At 41.1% G+C, this 25352-nt stretch overlaps 1 protein-coding gene across 2 annotated transcripts in view; it reads right to left on the bottom strand.

Moving 5' to 3' along the window:
- Window positions 1–25352, bottom strand: part of plcb4b (phospholipase C, beta 4b) — a 128567-nt gene that overhangs the window by 101729 nt on the left and 1486 nt on the right. Inside the window, exon 2 of one of the 2 annotated variants that reach the window (XM_080453640.1) lies at window positions 19403–19447. The exons of the other annotated variant lie outside the window; for it this stretch is intronic. The gene's annotated coding sequence lies outside the window, so the exon portion shown is untranslated. The remainder of the gene's footprint in view (window positions 1–19402; window positions 19448–25352) is intronic. 2 annotated transcript variants of the gene reach the window in all.

Genomic DNA, 25352 nt, shown 5'->3' on the forward strand with positions numbered 1-25352 from the left:
ATTAATGAAACAGATGGTGGGAAGTCTGGGAACAAAAAACAAAAAACAACCAAGCAGTTCCATTTCACCTCTCAGACAATCGTCGACAGAGGTGTGTTGATGTAATGCCTGATTTCTACTTGCACCTAAAAGAGCTGATCTGAGCTTGTAGATCGGCTCCCTTAGGTGCGGGACACCGGTAGCTTTAACCCTTTAAGACCTGAGGCAATTCTTTAAAAAAAAATCAAAATCCTAACAGTTTTTGGAAAAATATCTAAACATTTTTTTTTTCACGATTTTTCAAAAATAGCAGATCTACAAGTTCATAGCGCGGCACTCGGTGCCGCGCTATGAGCTTGTATATCTGCTATTTTTGAATAGCCAAAGACATCTAAAGTGACACAGATGCGTTCCAGGTATTAATGGGTTAACAGAGGTGTTGTACATGTTGTTTCTATTTTTTATGGCTATCGTGAAATAGAAACAACGTGCGACTCCCTCCATACAGGACGTAGGTGCCCGGTCAAGGAGGCAGAGTTGGCATCATTGTCGAGAGCATGAACCATGAATAAATGATCAGCTATCATCCCATGCAAAACCGTGCCTCCCTCCTGCCTCATGCATGGCTTAGAATTAATTTTCCTGCACTTCTCGGCAACCTGGCTCAATGTTCTCCACCTCCTTCCTCTCTCTACTCTCCTCGTCTGCTCCTCTCTTCACCACTTGTCTGCTTTTTTTCCCCGTCATCTCCTGCCCTCCTCTCTTGTCCTTTCTCCTCTCCTCTCCTCTCTGCTGTTCCACATGTCAAGTGGTCTCGCTGGCTGAGAGCTATTCACAAGCCTCTCCAGCCCAGAGAAAGAAGAGGATGACACAGCCTTGCCGCTCTGGACCAAAAAAGGGTATTCCAGTCATATACGGGCCGATATTTATGTTGGGCTGAACAATTTTGGTGGTGGGAATATGGCACGGGGCCATAGTGGAAAATGATGGGGGAGAAAGAAAGTTTTAGAGGTATACTATATAGAGAGAGAGGGATTGATATTGGGAGAGTGACAAATAGACAGGGAGATAAGAAAAGGGTCATGGGAAGACTCCTGGCAGCAGAGAGGTGATTCCATGTGATTTACACTGCCTGTCTTTTCTCTCTGACGCATTACATTACTGACCCGGGCCGGTACAGTAGGTGAGGAACGTGGCGCAGGACAACATGTGCTGGAATCGACATGGGGGAAACTAGAGATTATCTAGAATAGCTGCGAAAGTATCATTGGATAAGCTTAACCACTTAAGCCCTATTTCGTCGTATCACCAATAGCGAAAATAGTCTGTCTGCAAGCTCACAACACCTTCCGAGTTCTGACAGATCTACTATTATCGCTATTTTTGTTTTTGCAAATGTTTTGCCTATCAAGACATGCAGCTCTATAACATGTACTCATAGGCGATTTTATAGGGGGGCCAGAGGGCCAATCCCCCCCACCCCCCCCCCCGGTAGCCGGCAGATTATTACTCTTCATCTTGTTTTACTTTTTTATTATATATATTTTTTGCCAATATATGGCAAGTATATGCAGAATATATGCAGGCGGCCAATTTCGTATGTCACATATATGATAAACATATATGTTGCATGTATAAAAACATTTTCTTTGCCCCCCCCTGCTGGCAGAGGCAAAAATCACCTATGCGTGTACTTTTTTTTTTTTTTTTTAAAGTAGTAGTAGTACATATCACCAGTCAGATAAGACATTGGAAATTATTCATAATTCCCCGATTAGGCTTGTATTTCTTTCTTTATCATCTTTGCTGTATTGCATGTGTGAACCCATAGAACCAGTCAAGCCCAATTCCTTCCATGTGCACACTGACTGACCAATACAAATTCATCCTGATCCTCACACTAGACAGCATGTTATAAAAGGTGACATTCATGTGCAGCTGGAGGCCGTTTAATTAATTGAGTGGGTGATTATGCAAGAGGCTGGAAATGCCCCCGGTGGGCTTCCATCAACATTCTGGTCCACATTATTGTTATTGTGACAGCACTGAGTGCTCCAATATATATATATATGGGCTGTTCTTCATGGATATTAGTATCATTACAAATATTTACTTTCAAAACACGGATGTACAGTACAAAGGAGGAAATGTTCTTTCTCTCCGTCTCTCTCTAAATCATCCAAGCCCCCCCCACCTCTCTCTCTCTCTCTCTTCCATTTTTAGACAGTGCTATTTCAGGGAACATCCAGTGGTACGGAAGTAATTCCCTTGACTAGGGCAACAGGTAAGAGGCTCGTAATCTCACCCCTGCCTGCCTGATTGGCTGGCTGGCTGCGTGCCTGCCTGATTGGCTGGCTGGCTGGCTGCCTGCCTGATTGGCTGGCTGGCTGGCTGGCTGCCTGCCTGATTGGCCGGCTTCCTGACCGCCTGCCGTTTACGATTGTTACGTACTGTATGTGAGCATGGAGTAGAGGTTGTGTGGCTGTGTGGGTTTGTGTCAGTGTATTTATGGGATTGTGTGAGTGTTCACTTCCAGGTGGTGACCATTTCCTGATTGCTGGCTGCCAATCACCACTGCTTCCAGTGATTGGTTGGAGGAGACTACTTAATGCCTTCAAACACCTGTGGTGTTTAGCGGCATTTGCAGTAAAGCTGTCCACCCACACACACTCACATTGTTTTGTTCTCTGTATTAGTTAGGGTGCGTTCGGAAATTGCACACCGGAGTGCACTCGCCAATAGTTTGTATTGGCCAGTGCGCTCAGTGCTGTATTTCCGAACGCACCCTTAGTATGTTTTGAATCTACGTAGTCCCCTTGTAATGTGAAAGCACTGGGCCACGGAAGCCAGATTTTTGTATGAAGTCATGTTTTTTTACATTAAATTAGAGTAGAGAATAAGTTGGGTTTTGTTTAAAGTAGGTTTAGGTTTGTTAAAGTGTCTTTAATTCATGTAAATATCTTTAAATTCTAAAATAAAAACGTGTTTCCCTGCCAGTTTATGTTGCATCCCTTTTTCCCCTAGACAGGGGACGTAACAAAGAAGGCACAAACCTAATAATATATATATATAATACATAGTAATGACAGCTCCACAGGGAACATACAGGGGTACACACACACACACACACACACACACACACACACACACACACACACACACACACACACACACACACACACACACACACACACACACACACACACACACACACACACACACACACACACACACACACACACACACACACACACACACACACACAACAAAACAGCTAATTCCAAGCAGTCAAGTTGGAACCAAACAGGAGTGACGGCTGTAAATCGAGTCTGTAGTTTAACCGTAAAGTCAAAGATAAGATAAGTGAAAGCGTTTATTGATCCCTGGGGGGATATGTATAGGCGTCACAGCAGCAATAGCAGTAAGAGTGAAACACAGGAACAGGTCAGAGTAAAAGCCTCGAGACGATAAACAACATTAGAATGGACATGAGCTGAGTGCATATGTGAGCATCTAAGCAGGGCAACGCTGGCATGTGTGCTCTGCTCTCCATGTGGTCTTTTCCTCTGACAGGAAATGGAGAGAGTGCCATTCATACCATCCCATATCAACAGTGGTGGGAAAAGTATTCAATGTTTTACTTAAGTAAAAGTATCAATACTGCAATGTAGAAGTACGCCGTTGCAACTAAAAGTCCAGAGTTAAAAATGTTACTTGAGTAAAAGTACAAAAGTATTGGTATCAAAATGTACTTAAAAGTACCAAAAGTAAAATTACTAAAATGTTTGAAAATAGCAGATCTACAAGCTCACAAGGCGTCGCATCGGCTATTTTCAAATAGCCTAGGTATAAAATAGGGTAAGTTTTATAATGTAATAATTTGTATCTGCAATGTAACTAGTAACTAAAGTTTTCAAATAATTGTAGTGGAGTAAAAGTACAATATTTGCCTTTGAGATGTAGTGGAGTAAAAGTAAAAGTACGGAAATTTGGAAATACTCCAGTAAAGTAAAAATACCTACACATTTTACTTAAGTACAGTACTTGAGTAAATGTACTTTACACCACTGCATATCAACTTATAAGAGTAGTAACCTCCACTGACTGGCTGTTAACAGCGGCCTACGGCTGTGATTTCTAAATGCACTCATTATTGCGGTTTATGAACGAGACCCAGAAAAAGTAAACATCGTCCAATGATCTCTTTTATAAAGTGTAGCACACATAACACCCCCAACGTAGGCCAGTGTGGGCTGCATGCTTATACTGTTATTTAACCAGCAAGTCAATGTACTTTTATATGGGATCTTTCAGTCATTTATAAAGGGAGACGAAGAGACTCCCACACATACTTGTAATACAAATATTAATTTGAAGAAATATATTTTGGTTCTAAAAACATTTTTATTTCACAACGAAGTTGGAAGTTAGAATCTAAGCGCATTTCTTGAAATAAATGTTTTATAATTGCAAAAATAAACCCTGTGAAGGAGTCTCTCTTTTAACCAGTGTATGGAGTACCAACAGTACTAGTAGTGGTAGCAGTGGTGGAAAAAGTACTCAAATGTTTTACTTAAGTAAAAGTATCAATACTACAAGAAAAGGTCCGGAATTCAACATTTACTTGAGTAAAAGTACAAAAGTATAAAAAAAGTCTAAAGTGGTTAATGTATGTTTCTTAGTATCATAATTTATATCTGAGAAGTAACTAGTAACTTAAGTTGTCAAATAATTGTAGTGGAGTAAAAGTACTATATTTGCCTCTGAGATGTAGTGGAGTAGAAGTGAAAGTACTGAAAACTGGAAATACTCAAATCAAGTAAAAAATACGTAAAAGTTGTACAGTACTTGAGTAAATGTACTTAGTTACTTTACACCACTGTCTACAGTAGTGGTAGTCATTTAATCCCAGAGCTCCTGCTTGGCAGAAACATCGTTCCTCGAATAATCAATTGATAAAGATCAGCTGCGCCTCGGGGTCTCGCCCCCTAAAAGCCAAGCTGCGCTTCAGAGAGCCGCCCCGTGGGGATACCGACCGACACGCAACCAGCTGTCCCATCGGGGTGGTGGTGCTCTGAGAAATCCGTGCAGCTTGCGTCCCATGGGACCAACAGAGGTTCTGAGAAGGTCCTAGCGGGGTCTTCTTCAAATTGAAAAGCGCTCGTCAAAAAAAAAACCTCAAGGCCCTGAACCCTGGAGACATAACATGGAGGACGGAGAGTTTCCAGTGGCAGACTTTGACATGATCAATACCTTCTACCTCTTGTGGCTTGTTTTTTAACCACTTAATCCATATATACACATCGTTGTACAACAAATAGCGGAAATAGACGATCTACAAGCACACCAGCGAGCTTGTAGATCGGCTACTCTTGCTATTTTTTTTTTCGACTTTTAAGACTTTTGCTTATAATGACATGCCCAAAATAGGGATGCCACGTTGAAAGTGGTTAACTGTTCTACTAACGAGCAGCGTTGATTTTGTCGACTAAAACTATGACGAAAAATGCTAGTCAACTACCTTTTTTCACTGACGAAAACGAAATAAAAACGAAATAAAAACTAAGCTATGATGACTAAAACTTAGACTAAATATATTGACAATTTCGTCAAAAAATGTAAACTAGACTAAAATGTCAGGGAGGGACTAGTGAAGAAGAGATCCAGTAGAACTAATAGACAAGTCATTTTATGTTTGGTTGCGCTTGGGTGTTGCTCTCTGAAAGATAGCAGCAGTTGTGAGCTTGTAGATCTGCTATTTTCAGCATGCGTGAAAGTGTGAAATCAGCCATTAGGACGCCATCAAGGCACCGCCAAAATACATTTTAGTCGACTAAATCAACTGTAGATTTAGTCGACTAAAATCTTATGATATTTAGTCGACTAAAACTAGACAAAAACACTTTTCAGATGACTAAAATATGACTAAAACTAAATCTAAATTTGCTGTCAAAATCAACACTGCTAATGAGCTAGCCTTTTACATTAAAGCCTTGGATTTGCTTCTTTTGTACCGTCTACACATGGTTTTATACATTCATAATACTAAGGTTTGCATAAGTTTGCGTTCTGCACACTTGCAGAGTGACGGCGTACTGCAAAGCAGCAACGCGTTCCATCCACTTCATCCGTTATGGATGGATGTCCTCCCCAGCCCCACCCCCCTCAGCCACATCCTCAATTGTCTCTCTGTGTCCGCAGAGCCAGAGGCATATAATCTCATCAGTGAATTTGCATTAGCCTGCTCACATTACATTGACACGAGTATCTGTTTCTGTTTCCTTTGTTGGAAGCAGGATGCCCCTGTTTGCACACATTGGGACTGAAGTGTGTGCACACATACGTTTACCAGTGGTGGAAAAAGTACTCACATTTTGTTACTTAAGTAAAAGTATCAATACTGCAATGAAAGTCCAGTATTCAAAATGTACTTGAGTAAAAGTACAAAAGTATTGGTATCAAAATGTACTTAAAGTACCAAAAGTAGAAAGTATACTTGTTATGCAGAATATCCCATTTCTCAAGTTTTCAAATGTATAAAATGTGTAAAAAAATCTTTTGAAAATAGCAGATCTACAAGCTCATAATACTGTACGTAACATCGCGACGCATTGTGAGCTTGTAGATCGGCTATTTTCAATTGGCTGAAATGTATATAGGGCTGAAGTGGGTAATGTATGCTTTGTAAAATCTACACAGTAACTAGTAACTAAAGTTTTCAAATAATTGTAGTGGAGTAAAAGTATAATATTTGTCTCTGAGATGTAGTGGAGTAGAAGTAAACGTACTGAAAATTGTAAATACTGTAAAGTAAAAAATACCTCACAATTGTACTTAAGTAAATGTACTTAGTTACTTTACACCACTGGTGCACGCATACGTTTACCCCCACATTCTTATTTTCTTGGAACACAGTGTATTGTTTACCTACTTAGACTAGACTACGATGTAGCTTGCATGTACTGTACCACCGATTTCAATGAAGAAAGCCAGGGAGATATGTGACTGGTTCCTGGTAAACTACCATGTCACTGAACACACACTGAATGCAGATGTGCTTATAGATACAGAGCTGTACTCAGTCTCATTGCATCTTCTGTAAAGTAGTGCCTTCAGGGGGGATAACAAGGGGGACAAAAGCCCCCCCCCACCCCAAGCCAGTATTAGAGCTGTAAGCAAATGTCAAATGGCTCATTACCTTCTAATCGGTTCTTCACCGACATGTCACCCAGAATTTGCAAAAATTCAAAACCACATTTGCCATCTGAAAACGGGAACAATATATATTCACAAATTATGGAAAGCATTTTCACTTGACTTGACATCATGCTTTTTCTCTTAACCCATTAAGACCTGGATGCATCTGTGTCACCTAAAAAGCATTATTTTACACTTTGGCTATTCAAAAATAGCAGATCTACAAGCTCATAGAGTGCCGCGCTATGAGCTTGCATATCTGCTATTTTAGAAAAATCGAGAAAATATGTGCAAATTAATATATTTATATTCTTTTAAAGCGGACATTTTAACTCAAATCTTTGCTTCTGGGGGTTCCTGGAACAAAATATTTTGAGATGGGGGTCGGTGGCCAAATACATATAATCTTGGGGGTCCTTGACATGAAAAAGTTTGAGAACCACTGATATAGAAACATACGTTTTTCAGAAAACTGTTAGGATTTAGAAGACATTTTGTAGAATCGGAACCTCAGGTCTTAATGGGTTAACCCATTAAAGGGGAATTTTGGACCACGGTTTTCTTACCTTTTCTATGACGTTATGATATCTTAGGATGAATGGTACAGTAGAAAAAAAATCATAACTACATCCCCGGTCCGCCACAGCTTAAAACGTGCGCCAAAATAGGTCTTGCGTTAGATCACGTATTTTAATAGCTTGTTTTGTTTTGTTTCTGGTGAGATCTGACGTTCATGGTGACAGAACACTATGCAACCGGTTAAAAAAAAAGAAGAAGAAAAAAACGGAAGTCTCGCTAGACGAGATTGAAATCTCGAGATTGAAATCTCGTCTTGCAAGACTTCCGTTTTTTCCTTTCTTTTTTTGCATAGTGTTCTGTCACTACTGTACCATTCATCCTAACATTATCATAACATCATAGAAAAGGTAAGAAAACCGTGGTCCAAAATTTCCCTTTAAGACCTGGGACGCATCTGTGTAATTTTTTTATTTGAGCTTAAAAAAAATATTCTTTTACACTTTGGCTATTGAAAAAATATCAGATATACAAGCTCATAGCTATGAGCTTGTAGATCTGCTATTTTTGAGAAATCTTAAACATTTGTGCAAATCTTTGAATATATATTTTTTCAATCGAAATGTTTTAACTCAAATCTTTGCTTCTGGGGGTCCCTGGATCAACATATTTTGAGATGGGGGTCGGCGGCCAAATACATATAATTTTGGGGGTCCTTGACATTAAAAAGTTTGAGCACCACTGACATAGTAACATACGTTTTTTCAAAAAACAGTTGGGATTTAGAAGACATTTTGTAGCATCGGCTTCAGGTCTTAATGGGTTAACGAGGTTCAGCGACAGCCGTTTGATTTGAGTAGAGTAACTCCCGAATAACAACATTCAATTCATAATGCATGGACAAACGCTAACCATTTAAAGCACTATATATACTTCATTGTACGCCGAATAGCAAAAATAAACGTTCACCTATAATGACACGCCCAAAAATAGTGGTTTAAAGCAGAAAGCGAGAAGAGAAACAGAGATGACAGTCAGAGACAGAGTGTGAGGAGTAGTGTTGATTTTGACAGCACATTTTTATTTAGTTTTACTCATAATCTTTTGAATCAAATTCCATTTTGTTTTAGTCATATTTTAGTCATCTGAAATGTTTTAGATTTTGTCTAGTTTTAGTCGACTAAATATCATAAGATTATGGTCGACTAAATCTACAGTTGATTTAGTCGAATAAAATGTATTTTGGCGGTGCCTTGATGGCGTCGTAATGGCTGATTTTACACTTGGTTGCATGCTGAAAATAGCCGATCGACAAGCTCGTGAGCTTGTAGATCTGCTATTTTCAGAGCGCAACACCCGAGCGCAACAAACATAAAATGACTTGTCTTTTAGTTCTCCTGGATCGCTTCTCCACTTGTCCCTGTCTAACATTTTAGTCTAGTTTTTATTTGTTGACGAAATTGTCAATATATATAGTCTAGTCTTAGTCATCATAGCTTAGTTTTTATTTAGCTTTTATTTCGTTTTCGTCAGTGAAAAAAGGTAGTCGACGAACATTTTTCGTCATAGTTTTAGTCGACAGAATCAACACTTGTGAGGAGTGATACAGAGCGCTTAGGATTGATGGGGACACACACGTACAAGAGGTCAGAAGAGTGAGACAGAGTTTCTTCATTGGAGAGTGAGAGAGAGAAGAGAGACCAGACCACACACAAGTCATTGTGCCTCGGAGAGTATCCAAAGAATGTCCATCACAAGGAGAAATGATATATCGTCTCTGTCGGGTGGAAAGCTCATAGTATGTCCAAAACTACAGAAGAAAAGTAGCAGATCTACAAGCTTAAAAGCGCGTTTCGAGCTTGTAGATCTGCTACTTTTGATGCTTTCGTGTGACACTGTCGTATGATCAAGTAGTAGGGGGCATTCATTTACAAACAAGAAGTAGCGCCATCTAAAGCAAACACACACACACACACACACACACACACACACACACACACACACACACACACACACACACACACACACACACACACACACACACACACACACACACACACACACACACACACACACACACACACACACACACACACACACACACACACACACACACACGATGGCTAATTAGTAAATTACATTAGCAGGGCGGGAGACGAGCACAACAGTCACAAGGCCTGATGTCTTTTAGCACAAAGAACTATCAAGCTGTTCTCAGTCAGTGAACAGTGGTGAGCCATTCTCTGGCCTGTCAATATGTTGATATGCGCGACAAAGTGACAATGGTGACATGTGGCCTTGCTTCCCACAGAGAGCTGTCCATCCATTCTCTAGCAGCAGGGAATGAGTTACATTTTAACAGGGGGGGGATGGCACAAATGTCTGCAGTGCTGCACCCGGGGGTGGGCTAGGTAATATGCATGCTGCTGCTGCAGCAGCTGAAGAATTGACATGCGCATAACAATTGAACCTTTTTGTGCAACACTTATCCATATCTAGGGATTTAAAAGCACAACAACTCAGGGGGGGGGGGGGGGGAGCATGGTCTAAATTCTCTCCCTTAAAAGTGAACACTCAGCAGTGCACTCCCCACGAACCCTCCTTTAAATGTGCTTTGTTTAGCTTTGATATGCAGGGACAGGTTGGATCATATAGGGAGTCCCCAGTACAGAAAATTTAGCTTCTTGCCATTTTACCTTTTAACACGAGGAACACTGCATGTCTTGTGTAACAGTTATATTTCATCTCAAAGTCTCACACACTTTGTTCAAATATGAAAGAAGCTTTAAAGATGCTGTAATTCTAATTATTATTTATATTATTTTAAGTGTTAAATAGCTCTATATTATGTTAGTGATCCATTACTATTTGTTCAATAACATGGGTCTCCTCATCTCTTTAGCAAACAGAAAATACATTTTCAGGTCGGGATACCAGTTTCATCCAAACAGGAGAGAGCTCATACAGTATACAGTATAAACAACTGAAATTGGAAGTGACGTAACAAATAAATGAGCGGACAACATCGGAACTGGAACACAAGCTTTTTGTGAGATTCTCTCTCCTGATTGGATGAAATTTGTAACCCACTTGAAAATGTATTTTCTGTTTGCTAAAGAGACAGGGAGACCCCTGACCCCTGTAGTGAACAAACACTATAGATCACTATCAGAATTTAAAACAACAAAAAACTTTGGTTTTAACCATAAAATAGCACTTACAGCTCCTTTAATTTAAGTTAAACTATAAGCCAAAAAACGAACAAACCAAACCAGAACCAAAATTTACAGCAAATCAGTAATGAAACACTGGAAAGTTGGCCTGCATGCACGGTACACAATGTTTATTTTTCACAATGATACTAAGAATTTATTTAACGGATCATAAATTATACTAGTTATGATATGATAGGAACCCTAGTAGGCAAAGACCTTATCACAGCATCATGGGTGTGAATACAGCTCGTGACATGTGTCGCGTGTTTTCAATTAGCATTATTGTTCCTGGTGATTGGCGATTTTGTACCTCTTTTGTCTTCTCTATTGTCTATTGTTAGGCTTCACCCACGACTAGACAAACAGGCGTACTCATGTCACACGCTCTTTAACAAAGACAAATATACAAAGACACATATGATATTATTTCCATCTACTGGCTTTGGTAGCAAGTGTGTACAGTAGAATTTTCAGGGTTAATTTACCTCAGAGTATAGGCTACCAAACGGACATGTATTTGGTTTCATTCAACACCGAGGATTTTACTGTGTAAGCAGCCCTGGGGGGAGGTTATAGCAATTGGTACGCAATTGTTTTTGTGTGTTTGAGAGAGAGAGAGGAAGTCCGAAAAAGTACTTGTCTGTGTGTATGAGACACAGTGAATGTAGGCGACAGTGAGGGTGTTTATGTTTTCACACACCTGTGACCTGTCCATAGGTGAGTGTGAGCTTTCGCAGTACAAACGCTTCCATTTCCTCCATCTCAAATATACATTTCTGTCATTTAAGGGGAGGGTATTAAAGCAGTACTCCAGTGTTCCAAACATTTGTCAAGATAAGATTTACGACCTTCCCTCCATTTCACGTGCTTGATCATGGCACTTTTCTAAACTTTACATTACTTCTACGGCTTGTTATGATGGCTCCCTAACGGATTTATGTGCCATGTCTGGAGGTTTGTTTAAATGACAAGGCTGAGAAGTGGCTGTTGAAATACGGACCGATAGCCCTTCCCCTGACAAATATCTGGCGCTGGCTGGAGGAACCAACGAGCGATGGGGGGGGGGAACGGTTTCTCTGACACGCTGCGTGTTTATACTCGGCCTAGAACTTGTTTGTTTCTCTAAGCCTGTGGACTCAGAGGAATAGTCCCGTTTTATGAGTTGTAAAGCCTGGAAAAAAAGATAAAGAGATACCACTGTTAAAACCCACTTTGTCTTGTGCCGACGACAAATTTAAGACCTGCAATAAATATTTGCACACTTTTGTTTTCCGTTCCTGAAGATCTGTATGAGAATGGTTGCTCCCTTACGGCCATTCACGTATGCAATAAAACAAAAAATAAATAAAATGATCTTTAGTTAGTGAAGCAAGATAAATGATAAGCTCAGCTGCTCAATGTTACATAATTGTCTGGACTTATCTTGTACAGTAGCAGGTTGATTAAAGATGCTTTTCCAGGCTGCACACGCGCGCACGCACACACACACACACACACACACACACACACACACACACACACACACACACACACACACACACACACACACACACACACACACACACACACACACACACACACACACACACACACACACACACACACACACACACACACACACACACACACACACACACACACACACACACACACACACACACCATGTTCTCTCTCTACTGTATCTCTCTCAGCCAGACAAGACAGAGGAGCGCTGTAGAAAAGAGGAAGACACAGCATTCCTGCAGTTTATCGAGTCATCTGATCGGACCAGTGAGTCATGTGTTGGGAGCTGAGTTGAGCCGGAGCTACGCGGTGCGCTCCAGGCTAACTCAAGGCAGCTAGCAAGCACCGTCTAGCTCTCTGCTCTGCAGAGCTCTCCATTCCTCACTTCCTCACTGTCTTGTTGTGATGCTGCTGGCTTTCTGGAAGCCAAATAAGGGCCATGCAGAGACTATAAATCTGCACAGCCTTGAATGCAGCAGATAAAGTTGTCACGCTCAAGGCTACGGGTGACACAACCAGTGGTTCTCTGTGTCATCGGGGACAGGTACTATGGATTTTTGGCCCTTGTGTTGTTATTTTCAACAACACAAGGGGCCTCAAATAGGCCTATTGATGCAATGACCTTGTTAACTGAAAAAGGTTATGAAAACCTAAAATGAAACAGTTTAATTTATTTCTGGTGTAAATGTTACCGCCGAAACATAACTCCCCTTTGTGGATGGATAGGCAGTGACTGAACTCCTTCAGTGCCATAGACGTGTAACACTTCCATTTTTTCCAACAAAGCCCAGAGTGCCAAAGACGTGTAACAGGTCCAAACCATGTTCTCAGTGTTTATGCTAGATGGCGCTGCTCCCCAGCCTATGAGTGATCCTATGACTTCTGGAGAAGAGTAGATCCGGAAACAATGTGATCATAACAAACCCGGCCCGTTCCGATCTTATGTTAAATTCTTTCTCTGCTTTCTTGTTTTTTGTTTTTGGCGAGAACAAGCTATATTCAACAGCCAATAACTAAAGAACGGAGGGTCGCTGTGGCACACTTTTTTTCTCTTCAATGGAAGCAGAGACACTCCTCCGTCTTTTGCGTCACTCGTGTGTCGATCGTCCTGGAACGAAATATTCTGTGGCTCTTGAAAAGTTAGTAAAAATGCTCAAAAACGCTGACTTAATTAATACATAATTCTGGCAATCAATGAGTTAATGATGAATAAACTATCTTTGGAAGAGAATCTGAATTGTGTTCAGATTCAGTAAGTGTAATTAATGAGCATTGTTCACGATACCCTATAATTGTATAGGCACCCCAACCCTCCCCCCTCCTCCTTTTTTAATTAAAAGAATTACCCCAAATACCCATTCATTCAGAAATCAGTCACACTCTATCTTGAACATGTTGGCCTTATGCAGTGACACTAGTGCTTAAAGTTACATTACAATATTCTTGCCTTTTATGTCGATATTCAAAGGTCTCGATATTATTTAATTTCACAACTGCGTGCCTCCTCTGTTTACCTGTGTATGTTTTACAGTCTAATATATTTGGAAAGACTTCTGAACATGGGTTAGATGGGAAGCAATGGAGACAAACATATTTACCCTCACTTTGTTGAAAGACTAATTAAAATATTGTCTGATGTACAGTATTGGTACCGTATAAACCACTTAAGCCTTACAGTCAGTGATGTCACGGAGGCCACACGGAGTAGGACGGCGTGTGGCCAGTCATTTTTTCACACGCAAGGGTACGGCAAGGTACAGTGCACGTTTGTGCATGCTAGAACGTGCCCCCCCCCCCCCCGTAGATTCACGAGCCAAGTACCCAAATGGCTACTTTGCATAACAGGTTTACAAGTGAGTGTGGAAATGTATCCTCAGATTCCTCACTCCTTGCATCTATAGGCTACACGCAGAGCCGGTACACAGCATGTTGGCTTCAGTAGGGCTGCTGCCAGTATCCTATCTGCACGCAGCAATGCCTCAGCCACCGTCGAAGAAGAGAAAGATACTCGTTCAAAGCAAACTTTTAGTTTCAGCTCTATAATTCATGGCATTCCTTGAATTTGTATTAGTTTAAAAAGACAAAAACTAAGCTAAAAAACATTTCCTATACAAACAGGTTTCCAAATAAAATGCGCGCGGCGTGCGCGTGCCGTGCACGTGACATCATTAAAATACCGTCCTGCCAGTAAAAAAAAAAAATCACCATGACACCGCTGCTTACAGCTTACAAATAGCAAAAATAACCGAGCTACAATTTGTAGATCTGCTATTTCTGAAAATCACATTTAAAAAGTACGTTATTTGACAATTTGTCCAAAATAGGGACACCAGTGGTCAACAGCCAGGGGTCTGGGGTCTTGCCACACACATTCACCGCAAAGCGATCTTGGAACAGTCTGTGTTTTCCAGTGGACTGCAGCAGTGAGCGCGACCGACCCTGGTACAGTAGGCCTCCGCGGCGTTACAGTAGAGATTCACCAGTGTGTTTTCTAACGTCCTCTTGTTCTTTCTATTAAAGCGGGTAGGGCTGGGTAATTATAGCCATCCAGGAGCGGATGGTACAGAGTCACGTTTTGCATTCTGGAGCAAAGGTCGACAGTTTAATTGGAAGTGCAAATTGCGTTCACATGTGCGGCTCCCCGTAGTGGATTGAGCCATGGGTAAAGCGAAAAATGTGCGTGTATGCTTTTAACCCATTCAATCCGGGAAGGAACGCATCTGTGTCATTTTTAGATTTCTTTGGGCTATTCAAAAATAGCAGATATACAAGCTCACAGCGCGGCACCGAGTGCCGCGCTGTGAGCTTGTAGATCTGCTATTTTTGAAAAATCGTGAAAATGTGTGCAAATCTTTGAAAATATATATTTTTTAAACGGACATTCGTAAAATATTTTGTTCCAGGGACCCCCCAGAAGCAAAGATTTTACAAATGTTCGCTTAAAAAAAAAATATATATATATATTAAAAACATTTGCAAAATTTAGCGAATTTGCACTCGGTGCCGTGCTATGAGCTTGTAGATCTGCTATTTTTAACAGCCCAAAGAAATCTATTAAATGACACAGATGCGTTCCCTCCCGGATTGAATGGGTTAACAGGAGGAGGAGGGGGCGGGACGGGAGGGAGGGATGGGACAAGGAGGAGATGAATTAAGGAGGGAAGGAGCGTGGTTGGGTAATAGCTCTATTCTGTTCTGGTCCCTCCTGGGTATTTTTAGCAGCCTAGGAGAAGAAGTTGGCATGATTCAAGTGTTTCTTGTCCTCCCTTCAGGGGCCACATTCAAACATACCAGGACGCTCGCCGCACCGCCGTGCACCAATCAGCTCCGCTAATTCGGCCAAATGTTTGCTAAAGATGAGCAAATATTGATTCAATGACGGCATCCATCCATCTGCTGGTGTTGAGAGCAGGTGTTTTTTTCCTTTTATTCCCCCACTCTTTCTCTGTCCTATCAGCTCTCTATCTCGCTCTCTCATACTACATCGTCACTCAAAAGTAGCAGATCTACAAGCTCAAATGAGCTTGTAGATCTGCTACTTTTGCTGTTTTCGAATTTGAATCCTGAAAAGTTACAGTTTTGGACATATGAGGTTTCCACCCCGACAGAAACGTCATACAGGCACTAGAAGCGAAATGATGGTGGGGGGCCGTTCCCTAAAACACTGTGCCAATACAACACTAACAATACAGGATCTAATGAAGTAAACATAAGAAATAGAAATCATAGTTACTAAATGAGTTTGAGGCCCGAGAGGCACGATGGCCTCTCTCTCTCTCTCTCTCCTCTCTACTCTCTGCACCATCTGAATGGCATACAGATATGGTGGTAATGAGTAAAAATCTACTCCCCAACTTGCATAGTGCATCTGTTATTACGAGGAGTATGTATTACAAAGTATTGTACTACATATTGTACAATGAAGACTTGTGCCGATACAATACTGTCAATATGTTACCTTTGGCTAGCCAGAACATACATGCATGTTTTTTTCCTGTGGTCAATTAGCATTATATTTATGTGAGATCGGGCTGCACATACCAGTACATACATTAATTTCACTTGTCTATATATACTCTCTCTCTCTCTCTCTCTCTCTCTCTCTCTCTTCTCTCTCTCTCTCTCTCTCTCTCTCTCTCTCTCTCTCTCTCTCTCTCTCTCTCTCTCTCTCTCTCTCTCTCTCTCCTCTCTCCTCTCTCTCTCTCTCTCTCTCTCTCTCTCTCTCTCATCTTCTCATCTCTCTCTCTCCTCTCTCTCTCTCTCTCTCTCTCTCTCTCTCTCTCTCTCTCTCTCTCTCTCTCTCTCTCTCTCTCTCAGAATCTACTGCCAACTTGCATAGTGCATCTGTTAAGGACATACGAGGAGTATGTATTACAAAGTATTGTACTACATATTGTACATGAAGACTTTTGCCGATACAATACTGTATGTCAGACCATCAACATATCATACATTATGCCTGTTTTTTCCTGTGGTCAATTAGCATTATATTTATGTGAGATCAGGCTGCACATACAGTACATACATTAATTTCACTTGTCTATTTCTCTCTCACTGGACAGGAAGCTCATAGAGAGCAGAATCTCTCTCTCTCTCTCTCTCTCTGAGCTATCTTTCTTAGCTCTCTCTCTCCCTCTCTCTCTTTCTCACCTCTCTCTCTCTCTAGCAGGTAAAGAGTCTTTAGAGATTGCTTCTGTCATTCCATTGTCCCTCCAGAGACACTTGCCCTCACAGTGACAGACTCTTCCCCCCCCCTCACAGTATCGGCCTATTATCTCAATCACCCCACCAGCGTTATACTCAGATATAGTAGAGGGAATTCACCACAGTGGGCCAAATTTTATGGTCTGCAGTGTCCGAGTTACTAATTCACGTGGATGATTTTTGTGGTGAAGTTAATCGTGTAGTTGTTTATTTCAAAACATCCTTTAGGAATGATGATGGCGCTTAGTGAGAGATCAGTGGGTTTATCCACTTAAGCCCTGTATAATTCATCGTACAACGAATAGCAGGAATAGTCATTCTACAAGCTCACAGTGAGCTTGTAGAACTGCTAAATTAGCAGCTCCAGGTCCAGGCTATTCTTTTTTAGCAAAACGCTAAGGAAAATAAAAGCCTGGAGATCGAGGCTAATGAGACACAGACAGAGTAGATTTTTTTCCTCCCATTTTATCATGAGCATTAGTGAGGACCAATTATATGAAGAGAAGTTGAAAATGGGTGAAGTCGTCCTTTAAGCTAAGTAGCAATAAACCTCTTTCACTGGTTTACGAATGAGCTATTTTCACCAGTTCAGAAATGCCATTCAGTCTCCGGCTGTGAATAAAAAAAGGTTTAAAGTTGTGGATGCAACACAACTCAACTTGCAGCAACAAACAGGCATATTTAAAATATCTTAATCTTAATCCTGAACTTTACCTTAAGGAAATTCAGTCGGTTGTCACGACTTTAACCCTATAGCGTCCCAGTTTTGGCCATGTCATTACAGGCGAAAGCAAAATAAAAACAATAAAATAACAACAATTCCTTGAAATAAATAGCTACATGAATCACAACATGTTGCACTGTGAGCTGAGAAGATCAGCTATTTTCAAAATAAGTTAGAATTTGTGTGTGTGTGTGTGTGTGTGTGTGTGTGTGTGTGTGTGTGTGTGTGTGTGTGTGTGTGTGTGTGTGTGTGTGTGTGTGTGTCGTGTGTGTGTGTGTGTGTGTGTGTGTACCAGTGTTCTTTTGTGTGTGTGTGTTCTGTCCTTGACAGGCAGACCTTGATTAAGGCAACAGTGTACTTGTGTTTGGACATGCTCCATTTAGTAACACGTGTCGTTCATAGGTCACATTAGACATTACGGCCAAGTTGTTTGATTTATGGAGAAAACTAGCAGGCCTGGAGCTCAGAACCTGCTGTATGCAGTAAAGTACATGACCGGCTAGAACAGGGAGCTAGAGGTAGCCTAGCTGGGCTCTCAGGACCAGAGCTGACAACAGGTGCTGTAAAAAACTACAGCTCCTGGAGAGCCTGAGGCGAGGCTCAGGGAGCCGAGCGCATCACTCCTACGTGGGAGACACAGAGAAATTAAGCCCCCCCGCTTCCAGCGCTCAGCGCAAATCCAATAACTCGGCTGTCATTTTCCTGCTCTCGCTGACACAACTCGGCTGAAACTAAGGCTGAACATTTTGTGGAGAGTTCTGGACCGCCTGCTTCCAACTCAACTGAAAAAGACAGATACTGTAGCTGCAGTACATGTTGGATGCAAAATAATCTCAGAATATCCCTTTTCCCAGCCTGCTTGTGGCCATTAAAATATGTTTTTGTGACAAGGGCTTTTTTTCTGCTTGCGGCTGCAACTAAGAATTATTGTAATAATCGTCTGCCAATTATTTTTTCAATTAGGCGGTTTGATGTGATTAATTTATAAATTAATGAAAATACATAATTAAATAAATATGGTAATACAGTACAAAATGATGGTACAGTAAATGCTCATTATCAGAACTCAAACAGGCTTCTTGAAGTCACTTGATATGTTTATCCAGCAGACCAAAAGATAACATTTCACAAAGTCATGCATTGTGGTGAAATTACTCTTGTACATGATACAGTAAATCATCACTAAAAGGATGATTCAACTACAAAATTGAATTGTAATTCAAATCACCTGTTCGATTCCATGTTTCACCCATAATTCAGCTCATCGCTGGTGCCTGAGTATTAATAACCAAGCTTCTAATCATAAATCAGAAGCTTGGGAAAAGATGATGAATCATGTTAAATTTAACACACGTCCTGTTCAAAGGGTGTGAGATGGTCCTTACGCCTGACTTATCCTTGGTTGTGCAACCGGTGACGTGCGTCAAAAATAGCCGATCTACAAGCTCACAACCCCGTCAAAGCACGACACATTGTGAGCTTGTAGATAGGTTACTATTTCCTATAACTAAATCAGGCTTTAGACCCGTTTATCACCAGGAAGATGAGGACCGTAAAAACTCACCAGTTCAGTAGAAGTTCCTTCAGGGGGAGAAACTCATGTCTCGGCCTGTGGAGACAACAACAAAGACAACAAAAGACAGGTGAGATTTAAAAAAAAACTTGAGAAGAGAGGATCAGAGAGTACACTTAGAGAGGATCAGAGACAGTAGACTTATTTGGCTGATATCTCTAAAAGCCTAGACATGTACAGTGAGTGGGCAGCGGCAGCAGAGCAATGTGGAGAGAGACTAGCGCATTCCGTCACCACCCCCTCCTCTTCTCCTCCGCCAAGGATAACACACAGTAAATTACAATATCGACAGACGGCTTCCATGCAGCCTTGACTTGTCAGACGCTAACAATGAGGGCAGATATGTTGAGCGGCTGCGATAGAAACAGCGGAGCCTCCGAGGCTCCCCAGTCAGCATTGTACCGAAGTGGTACGTCAGTCAATCCGACTGAAAATATTAGTCTGACAATCTTAACAGCACATCTGTCTGTCTGTCTATCTGTCAGTCTGACTGAAAATGGCCTGCCAATCTGCCTTGTCTATCATTCTTTCCATCTGTTTGCCGGTGTGTGTGCTTCCACTCCCATGAATCCTCTCTCCCTGGCCTTATAAGTCCATGTGGTGTCCTGATACAGCGCTGTCAATGGTGGCTAGGAGTAGAAACGGCACTGCAACAGAAGACCTGATCATTGTAGTCAACAGAAACAGATGGAGGCAGACTGGGGGAGCTTAATGAAGGCCAGTTCTTCATGATGAAGCGCCATGATGAATCACTGAATGAGGCAAGTGAGTGAATGAGTAACTGAGCCTTTCAAACAAGTCGTACACCGGTAAACATGCATGGATGGTGGCCACTTGACATCCCACAAGAAAACACACTTAAATTTCCTGCAACTGAATATATGAGGTCATTAGGTTGGTCTTTATAAAATAAATAAATACATAAAATAAGTCTTAATAAGTGGCCACTTGTGCTACTCCTCACACCCAACTGGACCAAGTGGTTTGAACTGACAGACATTGCATCCTTAGAGCTATGCTCTCACAAGTGAGGCAATAATGAAGGAAGACAACAAAAATAGCATCAGTGTCAGAATCGGTACATACATATATACAGTATTAACAGCAAAAGCTTTCAAATGAAATGAAAGATCACTAGGGTTCATCCTGCAATCTGCCTACGAGATATCTTCTGTGCAAAGTTGACATTTACGCAATTTTTGTCTTTTTTTTTATGCCTTTATTTATAGGACAGTAGGTTGACAGGAAATGGGGAGAGAGATGGGGAGTGACACGCAGCAAAGGTCGTTGGGATCGGGACTCGAACCCGCGACACACTGTCAGGCTGGCATTGCAACCTAGGGTGCCTGGACCGCCACGCTGCAGCCCAGGCCTTAAGCAGTGTCTTGAAATCTATTCTATACTATCCAATGAGGGGATGCGAGGATTGGTGTGTGAGGATTGGTTGGTGTGATGGGATCTATGGTTGGCTCTGGTTAGCAGCCGGGCTGCAGTGTGTTTTGTATGAGCTGCAGGCAGGATAGGGCTGCTTAGATGAGACAGGAGAAAAGAGCATTGCAGTAGTCAAGGCGTAAAAAAAAATGTGGGTATGTATGTATAAGTCATTCTAGATTTCTTTGATATTGATTAGATCTTTGCGATGTTCTGGAGTTAGACAGCTTGTTTATGTGCGGGTCAAAGTTCAGATTTTGGTCAAAGATTACACCCAGGTTTCTTCAAAAGGGTTTAACATTGAGGCCAGAAGGCCAATACAAGATTTCACTTCAGAAACATAATATGTATAAGAAGAACATCAGTTTTGTCAGAATTTTGATGAAGGAAATTGAGTGACATCTGTTTCTTCCTTAATAACAGACAGGCGGTCATGGAGGGTACCAATATTCCCGATACAGCTACATGTCATCAGCGTAGCAATGGTAAGAGATGCAATTAAACTTGTTAACAAGAATAACTTGAGTTAACATGTAAAGTGAGAAAAGGATGGGACCATGGTTTGAACATGGCGGCCTCAGAGTATACAGTAGGGGCAGTTGAAGACACAAAGTTGTCTATAACAACCTGAAATTCCTATTTGACATACAGTACAGGACGAGATTCAATTTAAAGCAGAGCCTGAGGTACCCACCCACTTATTTAAACATTCAACCAAGATGGAGCGGTCAATAGTATCTAAAGCAGCTGTTAAATCATGCAGGACCAGGATAGAATTCTCACCATTATCAGGCTGCATGAGGATGTAATTTGTCACTCTTAGTAGTGCTCTTTCTGTACTACAGTTAGGCCTGTCACAATTATTACATAATCAAATTATTTTATATAATCGCAATTATTTTTGCATAATCGTCATAATCAATTGTTAAAAAGTCATATATATATATTTTTTTTTAATGACAAAAATAGTGGAAAGCAAAAAACGCGTCGCGATGCTTATAGATTTCCACTATCAATGTTTATTTTTAAAGACGGGGTGCCGTGATTTTCAGTGATTTTTCCCCCCCCCTAAAACATAATCATCAGGTATTATGGTTATACTAGGAGGAAGATTTTTTTCAAAAAAGTGTACAGAAATTGTTAAAATTATGTTTTTATGTGTCTCCAGTTCATTAAGTATACCTGGTTCTCACCTTAGCACCTCCTCCACCACCTTAGCACCACCCACCTGTCCTAGTCCCTCCTCCTCCTCATGCCCACTCCTGCTGTGTTATGATAATGAGGGGGAGGGTATAATTTTACTATGTCACTAAAGGGCTGTTTTTCTATTGGCACGTTTGACCCTCAAGGTTTCAGCCTCCAGGTAGAAACTCCAAATAGTCAGAGAAGACATAAAACACCATAAAAACACCACCAGGGGGGCTTAATGAAGTTCTATCAACCTCATGGACAAATGAAAAACAGAAAAAGTGCAAAACCATGGCACCACCTCTTTAAGTATAAAGTAACTAAATATGTGTTATTTGTCATATCTGCCCTGTGCTAAAAGCCAAACAGAAATGTTTTTTTTATTCATAATGTTCCATTAATTTTCAATGAAAGAAACACAATTAAATCGTTAATCGCAATTATTTGAGTGATAATTAATCGTCAACTTAAATTTGTAATCGTGACAGCCCTAACTACAGTATGTTGGTGGCGAAAGCCGGATTGGAATTTATTGTATACTGTATATTGTGTCCTTCAGTGATCTCAAGGAGTTGCTGTCTCTGTAATGATTTTTTCAATCATTTCAGAATGAAGATGAATGGTAGTTTCGAAATTGGTTTGTAGGTTTCTGGTTGGGTTAGATCAAGGGCAGGTGTTTTTATTTTTTATAGGTTTCGCCATCTTAAAAACCATCAGGAACACAGCCAGAGGTGGGAGAGAGTTTAATAATGGAGTGTAGGCTGGGGGGGACCCAGGGTAGACAGGACCTCTTTATGGAATTTGGGGGCATTATGTCTCAGGGGCAAGAGGACAGGTGCATGATGGGATGAATCAGAGGAAACAGTAACATTGTTAAAAATTAGATCGAATGTTATTGATTTTGTCAACAAAGGAAGACAGAAAATGTTCAAAGTCTACTGGGGAAGAGATACAGTAAGATGGGCAGGGTTTATCAGCCAGTCGGTGGTTTTAAACATCGATTGTTGTCACTAATTAGGCCTACAGAGTAGGCAGCTCTTGCCTCGTTAATGTTTTGGTTGAGCATGGGCAGTAATTCTGTCAGATGGAGGATATGGACCATTAATCTAGCTTTCTTCCAACTATGCTCCACTCGTCTAACTTCCCTTTTCAGTGCCAAATGTTGTCATTGATCCAGGGGAAAGAGATAGCCGAAGAAAATGACCTGTATCTAGCGCTGAAGCACAGTCATCAGTAAACTAGGTTACAAAATCATTGTGTGCACACATACGCGTACACTCGCACCTCTATTGTGTCCACACATTATGCGTGCTGCAACTTTGGGCTTCTTGGGTCATGATCTCCCGTTAAAGGTGCTGCGCTGGCATCCACACGCTGCATCTCGTTCTTTTTATGCCTTTTCTGTGACTCATAATAACAGAGATATTGTTATTCCGGCAGGTTAAATGTCAGGAGGGAGATGGTGAGGTAGATACAACTGTGCCGAGTCTAAAACTTTCCAATTTCAACACAGATTGAATAATAAATCTGCTGCTTTGGAGAAAGAACACCAGCACACACCCGGCACAAAAGCATTTTCCCTCTTTGTAGAACAGGTGGTTTTCATCCTGTTCTCATGGCCCTTTCTACCAGGTTCAGATAGGCTAGTCTATATCTGTGAGAATAAAACTACACAAATACCATAGTTCAATCCAGTGCCGACTGCAGCCAGGAGACCTGCCTGTATCCTTGAACAAGATACACTTCTAAATCCTGTGTATTGACTCTGGAGGAGTAAAAATACACACTTACAGTAAACTGTCGGTCATTTTATACACTCCCACAGTAACAATAAAGCTCAGGAGTTTTGTGTGACTGAAATGTCACTGTTTGTTGTTCACTCCTGATCATACATGGGCAACTGGCGGCCCGGGGGGCACATGCGGCCCCCACCTTCACTTAATGCGGCCCACAGGTTAATATCGGAATACTGATATATCATTGATTTCAGTTACAATTGCAAACATACAAACATGACCCGCTTTAATTACGTCCAATGTATTTGTATTTGTATTTGTATTTAAGTTCATAAAGCTAACATAAGTATAACTAAATGCATTTGAAATTACATTAAAAATGTACTTGTCAGGATTCCAATTCAAAAATAGCAAAATAATCAGGAATCCAATTCAAAAGTTGCAAAAATAGCAGATCTATAAGCTCAAAACGCGTCGCAGTGCGACGTGTTTTGAGCTTGTAGATCTGCTATTTTTTTGTGTGTGACAGAATGGCCCGACAGTATACTGTATGCAATGTGACCCTCTGGAGTGAGTGTGGAAATATAGTGGCCCTCTCCATCCTCAACTGGTACTCCTGCTCCAGATAATAGCGTCTGACTAAATTGTAACTGTAAAAATGTAAAACGTGCAAATCCTCATCATCATTAGTCAAATCAAAGAGGATGACAGTGCAGTCGGTTTAAAGCCTGATTTATGCTTCAACTTACAGTGTCACTCAACAAAAAATATCTACAGTAGCCTATAACTGTATATTCAACTGAAAGGAAGTGTTGATGCCTTGCATCGCCAAAGCATAAATTAGGCTTAAGAGCTGTGCTGTATTTTCCCCCTCCATCTCACTAACAAACTCTTAACAATTACCATACCCTCCAGTCCAATAAATGTCAACAAATAGAAAAACACCTCAACGCCCCAGTGAGCCGTTAAGCTTCTTAGCAAACCCATATTCATCACTAACAGTGTTGGGTTTTTGAGCCACAGGTGAGGGAGTTATTGTGCGAGGGTGGATAATGTTTGCTTCTGTAATCACCAGCAAAGCGTTTATATGCCACAGTGCAGTGTCAACAAACCAGAGAAACAACGCATTTCCTTTTGAGTAATGGTTCGGGTTTCTCCTGCAGCAGTAGCACAGGACAAGGACATTGCAGCAATATAAAAATCTAACCACCCACCCTCCTACTCAACTCAACCATCCCTAAAAGACTGTATAAAGATCAGAAAGGCTGCTGCTGACAAAATACTGCCTGGAGTCTCTAGAGTGTAATGCTTTTCTTTCCTTCTCCTGCATGTCAAGTAGGTTAGATTAAATTAACCAACACACCACAGTAATAGGCTACTACTGCAAAGGCTAGTTCACTGGATTAGAGTTTACTTCCTAAGATTACCACATGTACACAATTCTTCCAGTGTATGAAACAATTGTGAAATCTCAAAATGCCAGTGGAATTAGAGAATTATAAGAGGATGGGGAGCAGGGAGGGAAAACGTGTGTGTGTTCGTGATTGTGAACAGGTGGCACAGTTAGAGCGCAAGACTGCCCAGGT

Source organism: Gymnoscopelus braueri (assembly GCF_963280865.1).
Source record: "Gymnoscopelus braueri genome assembly, chromosome: 16".
Taxonomy (NCBI): domain Eukaryota; kingdom Metazoa; phylum Chordata; class Actinopteri; order Myctophiformes; family Myctophidae; genus Gymnoscopelus; species Gymnoscopelus braueri.